The 14909-nt window shown below is 45.5% G+C and overlaps 1 protein-coding gene across 2 annotated transcripts in view; it reads left to right on the top strand.

Moving 5' to 3' along the window:
* Nucleotides 1–14909, top strand: part of hibadhb (3-hydroxyisobutyrate dehydrogenase b) — a 568873-nt gene that overhangs the window by 53404 nt on the left and 500560 nt on the right. The window lies entirely within an intron of this gene.

The raw sequence follows: 14909 nt of genomic DNA, 5'->3' as shown, positions 1-14909 counted from the left end.
CACACACACACACACAAGAGAAACACACACACACACACACACACACACACACGAGAAACACACACACACACACACACACACACAAGAGAAACACACACACACACACACACACACACACACACGAGAAACACACACACACACACACACACACACACACGAGAAACACACACACACACACACACACACACGAGAAACACACACACACACACACACAAGAGAAACACACACACACACACACACACACACACACACAAGAGAAACACACACACACACACACACACACACACAAGAGAAACACACACACACACACACACACACACACACACAAGAGAAACACACACACACACACACACAAGAGAAACACACACACACACACACACACAAGAGAAACACACACACACACACACACACAAGAGAAACACACACACACACACACACACACACACACACAAGAGAAACACACACACACACACACACACACACACACACACAAGAGAAACACACACACACACACACACACACACAAGAGAAACACACACACACACACACACACACACACAAGAGAAACACACACACACACACACACACAAGAGAAACACACACACACACACACACACAAGAGAAACACACACACACACACACACACACACACACAAGAGAAACACACACACACACACACACACACACACACACAAGAGAAACACACACACACACACAAGAGAAACACACACACACACACACACACAAGAGAAACACACACACACACACACACACACACACACACAAGAGAAACACACACACACACACACACACACACAAGAGAAACACACACACACACACACACACACACAAGAGAAACACACACACACACACACACACACAAGAGAAACACACACACACACACACACAAGAGAAACACACACACACACACACACACACACAAGAGAAACACACACACACACACACACACACACACGAGAAACACACACACACACACACACACACACAAGAGAAACACACACACACACACACACACACACACACGAGAAACACACACACACACACACACACACAAGAGAAACACACACACACACACACACACACACACACACGAGAAACACACACACACACACACACACACACACACGAGAAACACACACACACACACACACACACACGAGAAACACACACACACACACACACAAGAGAAACACACACACACACACACACACACACACACACAAGAGAAACACACACACACACACACACACACACACAAGAGAAACACACACACACACACACACACACACACACACAAGAGAAACACACACACACACACACACACAAGAGAAACACACACACACACACACACACAAGAGAAACACACACACACACACACACACACACACACACAAGAGAAACACACACACACACACACACACACACACACACACAAGAGAAACACACACACACACACACACACACACAAGAGAAACACACACACACACACACACACACACACAAGAGAAACACACACACACACACACACACAAGAGAAACACACACACACACACACACACAAGAGAAACACACACACACACACACACACACACACACAAGAGAAACACACACACACACACACACACACACACACACAAGAGAAACACACACACACACACAAGAGAAACACACACACACACACACACACAAGAGAAACACACACACACACACACACACACACACACACAAGAGAAACACACACACACACACACACACACACAAGAGAAACACACACACACACACACACACACAAGAGAAACACACACACACACACACACACACAAGAGAAACACACACACACACACACACACACACAAGAGAAACACACACACACACACACACACACACAAGAGAAACACACACACACACACACACACACACAAGAGAAACACACACACACACACACACACACACAAGAGAAACACACACACACACACACACACACACAAGAGAAACACACACACACACACACACACACACAAGAGAAACACACACACACACACACACACACAAGAGAAACACACACACACACACACACACACACAAGAGAAACACACACACACACACACACACACAAGAGAAACACACACACACACACACACACAAGAGAAACACACACACACACACACACACACACAAGAGAAACACACACACACACACACACACACACAAGAGAAACACACACACACACACACACACACACACAAGAGAAACACACACACACACACACACACACACACAAGAGAAACACACACACACACACACACACACACACAAGAGAAACACACACACACACACACACACACACACAAGAGAAACACACACACACACACACACACACACAAGAGAAACACACACACACACACACACACAAGAGAAACACACACACACACACACACAAGAGAAACACACACACACACACACACAAGAGAAACACACACACACACACACACAAGAGAAACACACACACACGCACACACACACACACACACAAGAGAAACACACACACACGCACACACACACACACACACAAGAGAAACACACACACACAAGAGAAACACACACACACACACACACACAAGAGAAACACACACACACACACACACAAGAGAAACACACACACACACACACACAAGAGAAACACACACACACACACACACAAGAGAAACACACACACACACACACACACAAGAGAAACACACACACACACACACACACAAGAGAAACACACACACACACACACACAAGAGAAACACACACACACACACACACAAGAGAAACACACACACACGCACACACACACACACACACAAGAGAAACACACACACACGCGCACACACACACACACACACAAGAGAAACACGCGCACACACACACACACACACAAGAGAAACACACACACACACACACAAGAGAAACACGCGCACACACACACACACACACAAGAGAAACACACGCACACACACACACACACACAAGAGAAACACACACACACACACACACACACACAAGAGAAACACACACACACACACACACACACACAAGAGAAACACACACACACACACACACACACACAAGAGAAACACACACACACACACACACACACACAAGAGAAACACACACACACACACACACACACACAAGAGAAACACACACACACACACACACACACACAAGAGAAACACACACACACACACACACACACACACAAGAGAAACACACACACACACACACACACACACACAAGAGAAACACACACACACACACACACACACACACAAGAGAAACACACACACACACACACACACACACACAAGAGAAACACACACACACACACACACAAGAGAAACACACACACACACACACACAAGAGAAACACACACACACACACACACAAGAGAAACACACACACACACACACACAAGAGAAACACACACACACGCACACACACACACACACACAAGAGAAACACACACACACGCACACACACACACACACACAAGAGAAACACACACACACACACACACACACACACACACACAAGAGAAACACACACACACACACACACACACACAAGAGAAACACACACACACACACACACACACACAAGAGAAACACACACACACACACACACACACACAAGAGAAACACACACACACACACACACACACACACAAGAGAAACACACACACACACACACACACACACACACACACAAGAGAAACACACACACACACACACACACACACACACAAGAGAAACACACACACACACACACACACACACACACAAGAGAAACACACACACACACACACACAAGAGAAACACACACACACACACACACACAAGAGACACACACACACACACACACAAGAGAAACACACACACACACACACACACAAGAGAAACACACACACACACACACACACACACACAAGAGAAACACACACACACACACACACACACACACACAAGAGAAACACACACACACACACACACACACAAGAGAAACACACACACACACACACACACAAGAGACACACACACACACACACACAAGAGAAACACACACACACACACACACACACACACACAAGAGAAACACACACACACACACACACACAAGAGAAACACACACACACACACACACACAAGAGAAACACACACACACACACACACAAGAGAAACACACACACACACACACACAAGAGAAACACACACACACACACACACACAAGAGAAACACACACACACACACACACACAAGAGAAACACACACACACACACACACACAAGAGAAACACACACACACACACACACAAGAGAAACACACACACACACAAGAGAAACACACACACACACACACACAAGAGAAACACACACACACACACACACACACACACAAGAGAAACACACACACACACACACACACACACACACACAAGAGAAACACACACACACACACACACACACACAAGAGAAACACACACACACACACACACACAAGAGACACACACACACACACACACAAGAGAAACACACACACACACACACACACACACACACACACAAGAGAAACACACACACACACACACACAAGAGAAACACACACACACACACACACACACACACACACAAGAGAAACACACACACACACACACACACACACACACACAAGAGAAACACACACACACACACACACACACAAGAGAAACACACACACACACACACACACACACAAGAGAAACACACACACACACACACACACACACAAGAGAAACACACACACACACACACACACACAAGAGAAACACACACACACACACACACACAAGAGACACACACACACACACACACAAGAGAAACACACACACACACACACACACACACACAAGAGAAACACACACACACACACACACAAGAGAAACACACACACACACACACACACAAGAGAAACACACACACACACACACACAAGAAACACACACACACACACACACAAGAGAAACACACACACACACACACACACAAGAGAAACACACACACACACACACACACAAGAGAAACACACACACACACACACACACAAGAGAAACACACACACACACAAGAGAAACACACACACACACACACACAAGAGAAACACACACACACACACACACACACACACAAGAGAAACACACACACACACACACACACACACACACACAAGAGAAACACACACACACACACACACACACACAAGAGAAACACACACACACACACACACACAAGAGACACACACACACACACACACAAGAGAAACACACACACACACACACACACACACACACACACAAGAGAAACACACACACACACACACACAAGAGAAACACACACACACACACACACACACACACACAAGAGAAACACACACACACACACACACACACACACACACACAAGAGAAACACACACACACACACACACACACACAAGAGAAACACACACACACACACACACACACAAGAGAAACACACACACACACACACACACACAAGAGAAACACACACACACATACACACACACACACATACACACACACAAGAGAAACACACACACACATACACACACACACACATACACACACACAAGAGAAACACACACACACAAGAGAAACACACACACACACACACACAAGAGAAACACACACACACACACACAAGAGAAACACACACACACACACACACACACACACACAAGAGAAACACACACACACACACACACACACACACACAAGAGAAACACACACACACACACACACACACACACACACACACAAGAGAAACACACACACACACACACACACACACAAGAGAAACACACACACACACACACACACACACACACACAAGAGAAACACACACACACACACACACACACAAGAGAAACACACACACACACACACACACACACAAGAGAAACACACACACACACACACACAAGAGAAACACACACACACACACACAAGAGAAACACACACACACACACACACACACAAGAGAAACACACACACACACACACACACACAAGAGAAACACACACACACACACACACACACACAAGAGAAACACACACACACACACACACACACACAAGAGAAACACACACACACACACACACACACACAAGAGAAACACACACACACACACACACACACACAAGAGAAACACACACACACACACAAGAGAAACACACACACACACACACACACACACACAAGAGAAACACACACACACACACACACACACAAGAGAAACACACACACACATACACACACACAAGAGAAACACACACACACACACACACAAGAGAAACACACACACACACACACACACAAGAGAAACACACACACACACACACACACACAAGAGAAACACACACACACACACACACACACAAGAGAAACACACACACACACACACACACACAAGAGAAACACACACACACACACACACACACAAGAGAAACACACACACACACGAGAAACACACACACACACACACACACAAGAGAAACACACACACACACACACACACACAAGAGAAACACACACACACACACACACACAAGAGAAACACACACACACACACACACAAGAGAAACACACACACACACACACACAAGAGAAACACACACACACACACACACACAAGAGAAACACACACACACACACACACACAAGAGAAACACACACACACACACACACAAGAGAAACACACACACACACACACAAGAGAAACACACACACACACACACACACAAGAGAAACACACACACACACACACACACAAGAGAAACACACACACACACACACACACACAAGAGAAACACACACACACACACACACACACACACAAGAGAAACACACACACACACACACACACACACACACAAGAGAAACACACACACACACACACACACACACAAGAGAAACACACACACACACACACACACACACAAGAGAAACACACACACACACACACACACAAGAGAAACACACACACACACACACACAAGAGAAACACACACACACACACACACAAGAGAAACACACACACACACACACACAAGAGAAACACACACACACACACACACAAGAGAAACACACACACACACACACACACACAAGAGAAACACACACACACACACACACACACAAGAGAAACACACACACACACACACACACACAAGAGAAACACACACACACACACACACACACAAGAGAAACACACACACACACACACACACACAAGAGAAACACACACACACACACACACACAAGAGAAACACACACACACACACACACAAGAGAAACACACACACACACACACACACACAAGAGAAACACACACACACACACACAAGAGAAACACACACACACACACACACACACAAGAGAAACACACACACACACACACACACACAAGAGAAACACACACACACACACACACACACAAGAGAAACACACACACACACACACACACACACACAAGAGAAACACACACACACACACACACACACACACGAGAAACACACACACACACACACACACGAGAAACACACACACACACACACACACGAGAAACACACACACACACACACACACGAGAAACACACACACACACACACACACACACAAGAGAAACACACACACACACACACACACACAAGAGAAACACACACACACACACACACACACACAAGAGAAACACACACACACAAGAGAAACACACACACACACACACACAAGAGAAACACACACACACACACACACACACAAGAGAAACACACACACACACACACACACACACACAAGAGAAACACACACACACACACACACACACAAGAGAAACACACACACACACAAGAGAAACACACACACACACACACACACACACACACAAGAGAAACACACACACACACACACACACACACAAGAGAAACACACACACACACACACACACACAAGAGAAACACACACACACACACACACACACACAAGAGAAACACACACACACACACACACACACACAAGAGAAACACACACACACACACACACACACAAGAGAAACACACACACACACACACACACACACAAGAGAAACACACACACACACACACACACACAAGAGAAACACACACACACACACACACACACACACACAAGAGAAACACACACACACACACACACACACACACACACACAAGAGAAACACACACACACACACACACACACACACACAAGAGAAACACACACACACACACACACACACACACACAAGAGAAACACACACACACACACACACACACACACACACAAGAGAAACACACACACACACACACACACACACACACACACAAGAGAAACACACACACACACACACACACACACACACACAAGAGAAACCACACACACACACACACACACACACACAAGAGAAACACACACACACACACACACACACACACACAAGAGAAACACACACACACACACACACACACACACAAGAGAAACACACACACACACACACACACACACACACAAGAGAAACACACACACACACACACACACACACACACAAGAGAAACACACACACACACACACACACACACACAAGAGAAACACACACACACACACACACACACACACAAGAGAAACACACACACACACACACACACACACACAAGAGAAACACACACACACACACACACACACACACACAAGAGAAACACACACACACACACACACACACACACACACAAGAGAAACACACACACACACACACACACACACACACACAAGAGAAACACACACACACACACACACACACACACAAGAGAAACACACACACACACACACACACACACACAAGAGAAACACACACACACACACACACACACACAAGAGAAACACACACACACACACACACACACACACAAGAGAAACACACACACACACACACACACACACACAAGAGAAACACACACACACACACACACACACACACAAGAGAAACACACACACACACACACACACACACACAAGAGAAACACACACACACACACACACACACACACAAGAGAAACACACACACACACACACACACACACAAGAGAAACACACACACACACACACACACACACACAAGAGAAACACACACACACACACACACACACACACAAGAGAAACACACACACACACACACACACACACACAAGAGAAACACACACACACACACACACACACACACACAAGAGAAACACACACACACACACACACACACACACACAAGAGAAACACACACACACACACACACACACACACAAGAGAAACACACACACACACACACACACACACACACACAAGAGAAACACACACACACACACACACACACACACACACAAGAGAAACACACACACACACACACACACACACACACAAGAGAAACACACACACACACACACACACACACACACAAGAGAAACACACACACACACACACACACACACACACAAGAGAAACACACACACACACACACACAAGAGAAACACACACACACACACACACACACAAGAGAAACACACACACACACACACACACACACACAAGAGAAACACACACACACACACACACACAAGAGAAACACACACACACACACACACAAGAGAAACACACCACACACAACACACACACACACAAGAGAAACACACACACACACACACACACAAGAGAAACACACACACACACACACACACAGAGAAACACACACACACACACACACACAAGAGAAACACACACACACACACACACACAAGAGAAACACACACACACACACACACACAAGAGAAACACACACACACACACACACAAGAGAAACACACACACACACACACACAAGAGAAACACACACACACACACACACACACACACAAGAGAAACACACACACACACACACACACACAAGAGAAACACACACACACACACACACACACAAGAGAAACACACACACACACACACACACAAGAGAAACACACACACACACACACACACAAGAGAAACACACACACACACACACACACAAGAGACACACACACACACACACACAAGAGAAACACACACACACACACACACACAAGAGAAACACACACACACACACACACACAAGAGAAACACACACACACACACACACACAAGAGAAACACACACACACACACACACACAAGAGAAACACACACACACACACACACACAAGAGAAACACACACACACACACACACACAAGAGAAACACACACACACACACACACAAGAGAAACACACACACACACACACACAAGAGAAACACACACACACACACACACACACACACAAGAGAAACACACACACACACACACACACACACAAGAGAAACACACACACACACACACACACACACACACACGAGAAACACACACACACACACACACACACGAGAAACACACACACACACACACACACAAGAGAAACACACACACACACACACACACAAGAGACACACACACACACACACACAAGAGAAACACACACACACACACACACACACACACACACACACAAGAGAAACACACACACACACACACACAAGAGAAACACACACACACACACACACAAGAGAAACACACACACACACACACACAAGAGAAACACACACACACACACACACACAAGAGAAACACACACACACACACACACACAAGAGAAACACACACACACACACACACAAGAGAAACACACACACACACACACACAAGAGAAACACACACACACACACACACAAGAGAAACACACACACACACACACAAGAGAAACACACACACACACACACACACACACACACACGAGAAACACACACACACGCACACACACACACAAGAGAAACACACACACACACACACACACACAAGAGAAACACACACACACACACACACACACACACACAAGAGAAACACACACACACACACACACACACACAAGAGAAACACACACACACACACACACACACACACAAGAGAAACACACACACACACACACACACACAAGAGAAACACACACACACACACACACACACAAGAGAAACACACACACACATACACACACACACACATACACACACACAAGAGAAACACACACACACATACACACACACACACATACACACACACAAGAGAAACACACACACACAAGAGAAACACACACACACACACACACACAAGAGAAACACACACACACACACACAAGAGAAACACACACACACACACACACACACAAGAGAAACACACACACACACACACACACACACACACACAAGAGAAACACACACACACACACACACACACACACACAAGAGAAACACACACACACACACACACACACACACAAGAGAAACACACACACACACACACACACACACAAGAGAAACACACACACACACACACACACACAAGAGAAACACACACACACACACACACACACAAGAGAAACACACACACACACACACACACACAAGAGAAACACACACACACACACACACACACAAGAGAAACACACACACACACACACACACAAGAGAAACACACACACACACACACAAGAGAAACACACACACACACACACACACACACAAGAGAAACACACACACACACACACACACACAAGAGAAACACACACACACATACACACACACAAGAGAAACACACACACACACACACACAAGAGAAACACACACACACACACACACACAAGAGAAACACACACACACACACACACACACAAGAGAAACACACACACACACACACACACAAGAGAAACACACACACACACACACACACACAAGAGAAACACACACACACACACACACACACAAGAGAAACACACACACACACGAGAAACACACACACACACACACACACAAGAGAAACACACACACACACACACACACACAAGAGAAACACACACACACACACACACACAAGAGAAACACACACACACACACACACACAAGAGAAACACACACACACACACACACAAGAGAAACACACACACACACACACACACAAGAGAAACACACACACACACACACACACACAAGAGAAACACACACACACACACACACAAGAGAAACACACACACACACACACACAAGAGAAACACACACACACACACACACACAAGAGAAACACACACACACACACACACACAAGAGAAACACACACACACACACACACACACAAGAGAAACACACACACACACACACACACAAGAGAAACACACACACACACACACACACACACAAGAGAAACACACACACACACACACACACACACACAAGAGAAACACACACACACACACACACACACACAAGAGAAACACACACACACACACACACACACACACACAAGAGAAACACACACACACACACACACACAAGAGAAACACACACACACACACACACACAAGAGAAACACACACACACACACACACACACAAGAGAAACACACACACACACACACACACACAAGAGAAACACACACACACACACACACACACACAAGAGAAACACACACACACACACACACACACAAGAGAAACACACACACACACACACACACACACAAGAGAAACACACACACACACACACACACACAAGAGAAACACACACACACACACACACACACAAGAGAAACACACACACACACACACACACACAAGAGAAACACACACACACACACACACACACAAGAGAAACACACACACACACACACACACACACAAGAGAAACACACACACACACACACACACAAGAGAAACACACACACACACACACACACACAAGAGAAACACACACACACACACACACACACACAGAGAAACACACACACACACACACACACACAAGAGAAACACACACACACACACACACACACACAAGAGAAACACACACACACACACACACACACAAGAGAAACACACACACACACACACACACACAAGAGAAACACACACACACACACACACACACACACACACACAAGAGAAACACACACACACACACACACACACACACAAGAGAAACACACACACACACACACACACACACACAAGAGAAACACACACACACACACACACACACACAAGAGAAACACACACACACACACACACACACACACAAGAGAAACACACACACACACACACACACACACACAAGAGAAACACACACACACACACACACACACACAAGAGAAACACACACACACACACACACACACAAGAGAAACACACACACACACACACACACACAAGAGAAACACACACACACAAGAGAAACACACACACACACACACACAAGAGAAACACACACACACACACACACACACAAGAGAAACACACACACACACACACACACACACACAAGAGAAACACACACACACACACACACACACAAGAGAAACACACACACACACACAAGAGAAACACACACACACACACACACACACACAAGAGAAACACACACACACACACACACACACACAAGAGAAACACACACACACACACACACACACACAAGAGAAACACACACACACACACACACACACACACAAGAGAAACACACACACACACACACACACACACAAGAGAAACACACACACACACACACACACAAGAGAAACACACACACACACACACACACACACACACACACAAGAGAAACACACACACACACACACACACACACAAGAGAAACACACACACACACACACACACACACACAAGAGAAACACACACACACACACACACACACACAAGAGAAACACACACACACACACACACACACACAAGAGAAACACACACACACACACACACACACACACAAGAGAAACACACACACACACACACACACACACAAGAGAAACACACACACACACACACACACACACAAGAGAAACACACACACACACACACACACACACAAGAGAAACACACACACACACACACACACACACAAGAGAAACACACACACACACACACACACACACAAGAGAAACACACACACACACACACACACACACAAGAGAAAACACACACACACACACACACACACACAAGAGAAACACACACACACACACACACACACACAAGAGAAACACACACACACACACACACACACACAAGAGAAACACACACACACACACACACACACACAAGAGAAACCACACACACACACACACACACACACAAGAGAAACACACACACACACACACACACACACAAGAGAAACACACACACAAACACACACACACACACACAAGAGAAACACACACACACACACACACACACACAAGAGAAACACACACACACACACACACACACAAGAGAAACACACACACACACACAACACACACACACACAAGAGAAACACACACACACACACACACACACACAAGAGAAACACACACACACACACACACACACACAAGAGAAACACACACACACACACACACACACACACAGAGAAACACACACACACACACACACACACACACAAGAGAAACACACACACACACACACACACACACACAAGAGAAACACACACACACACACACACACACACAAGAGAACACACACACACACACACACACACACAAGAGAAACACACACACACACACACACACACACAAGAGAAACACACACACACACACACACACAAGAGAAACACACACACACACACACACACACACACAAGAGAAACACACACACACACAACACACACAA

This window comes from Heterodontus francisci, chromosome 2, assembly GCF_036365525.1.
Source record: "Heterodontus francisci isolate sHetFra1 chromosome 2, sHetFra1.hap1, whole genome shotgun sequence".
NCBI classification, from domain to species: Eukaryota; Metazoa; Chordata; class Chondrichthyes; order Heterodontiformes; family Heterodontidae; genus Heterodontus; species Heterodontus francisci.
This window is presented reverse-complemented; position numbering and strand designations above follow the sequence as displayed.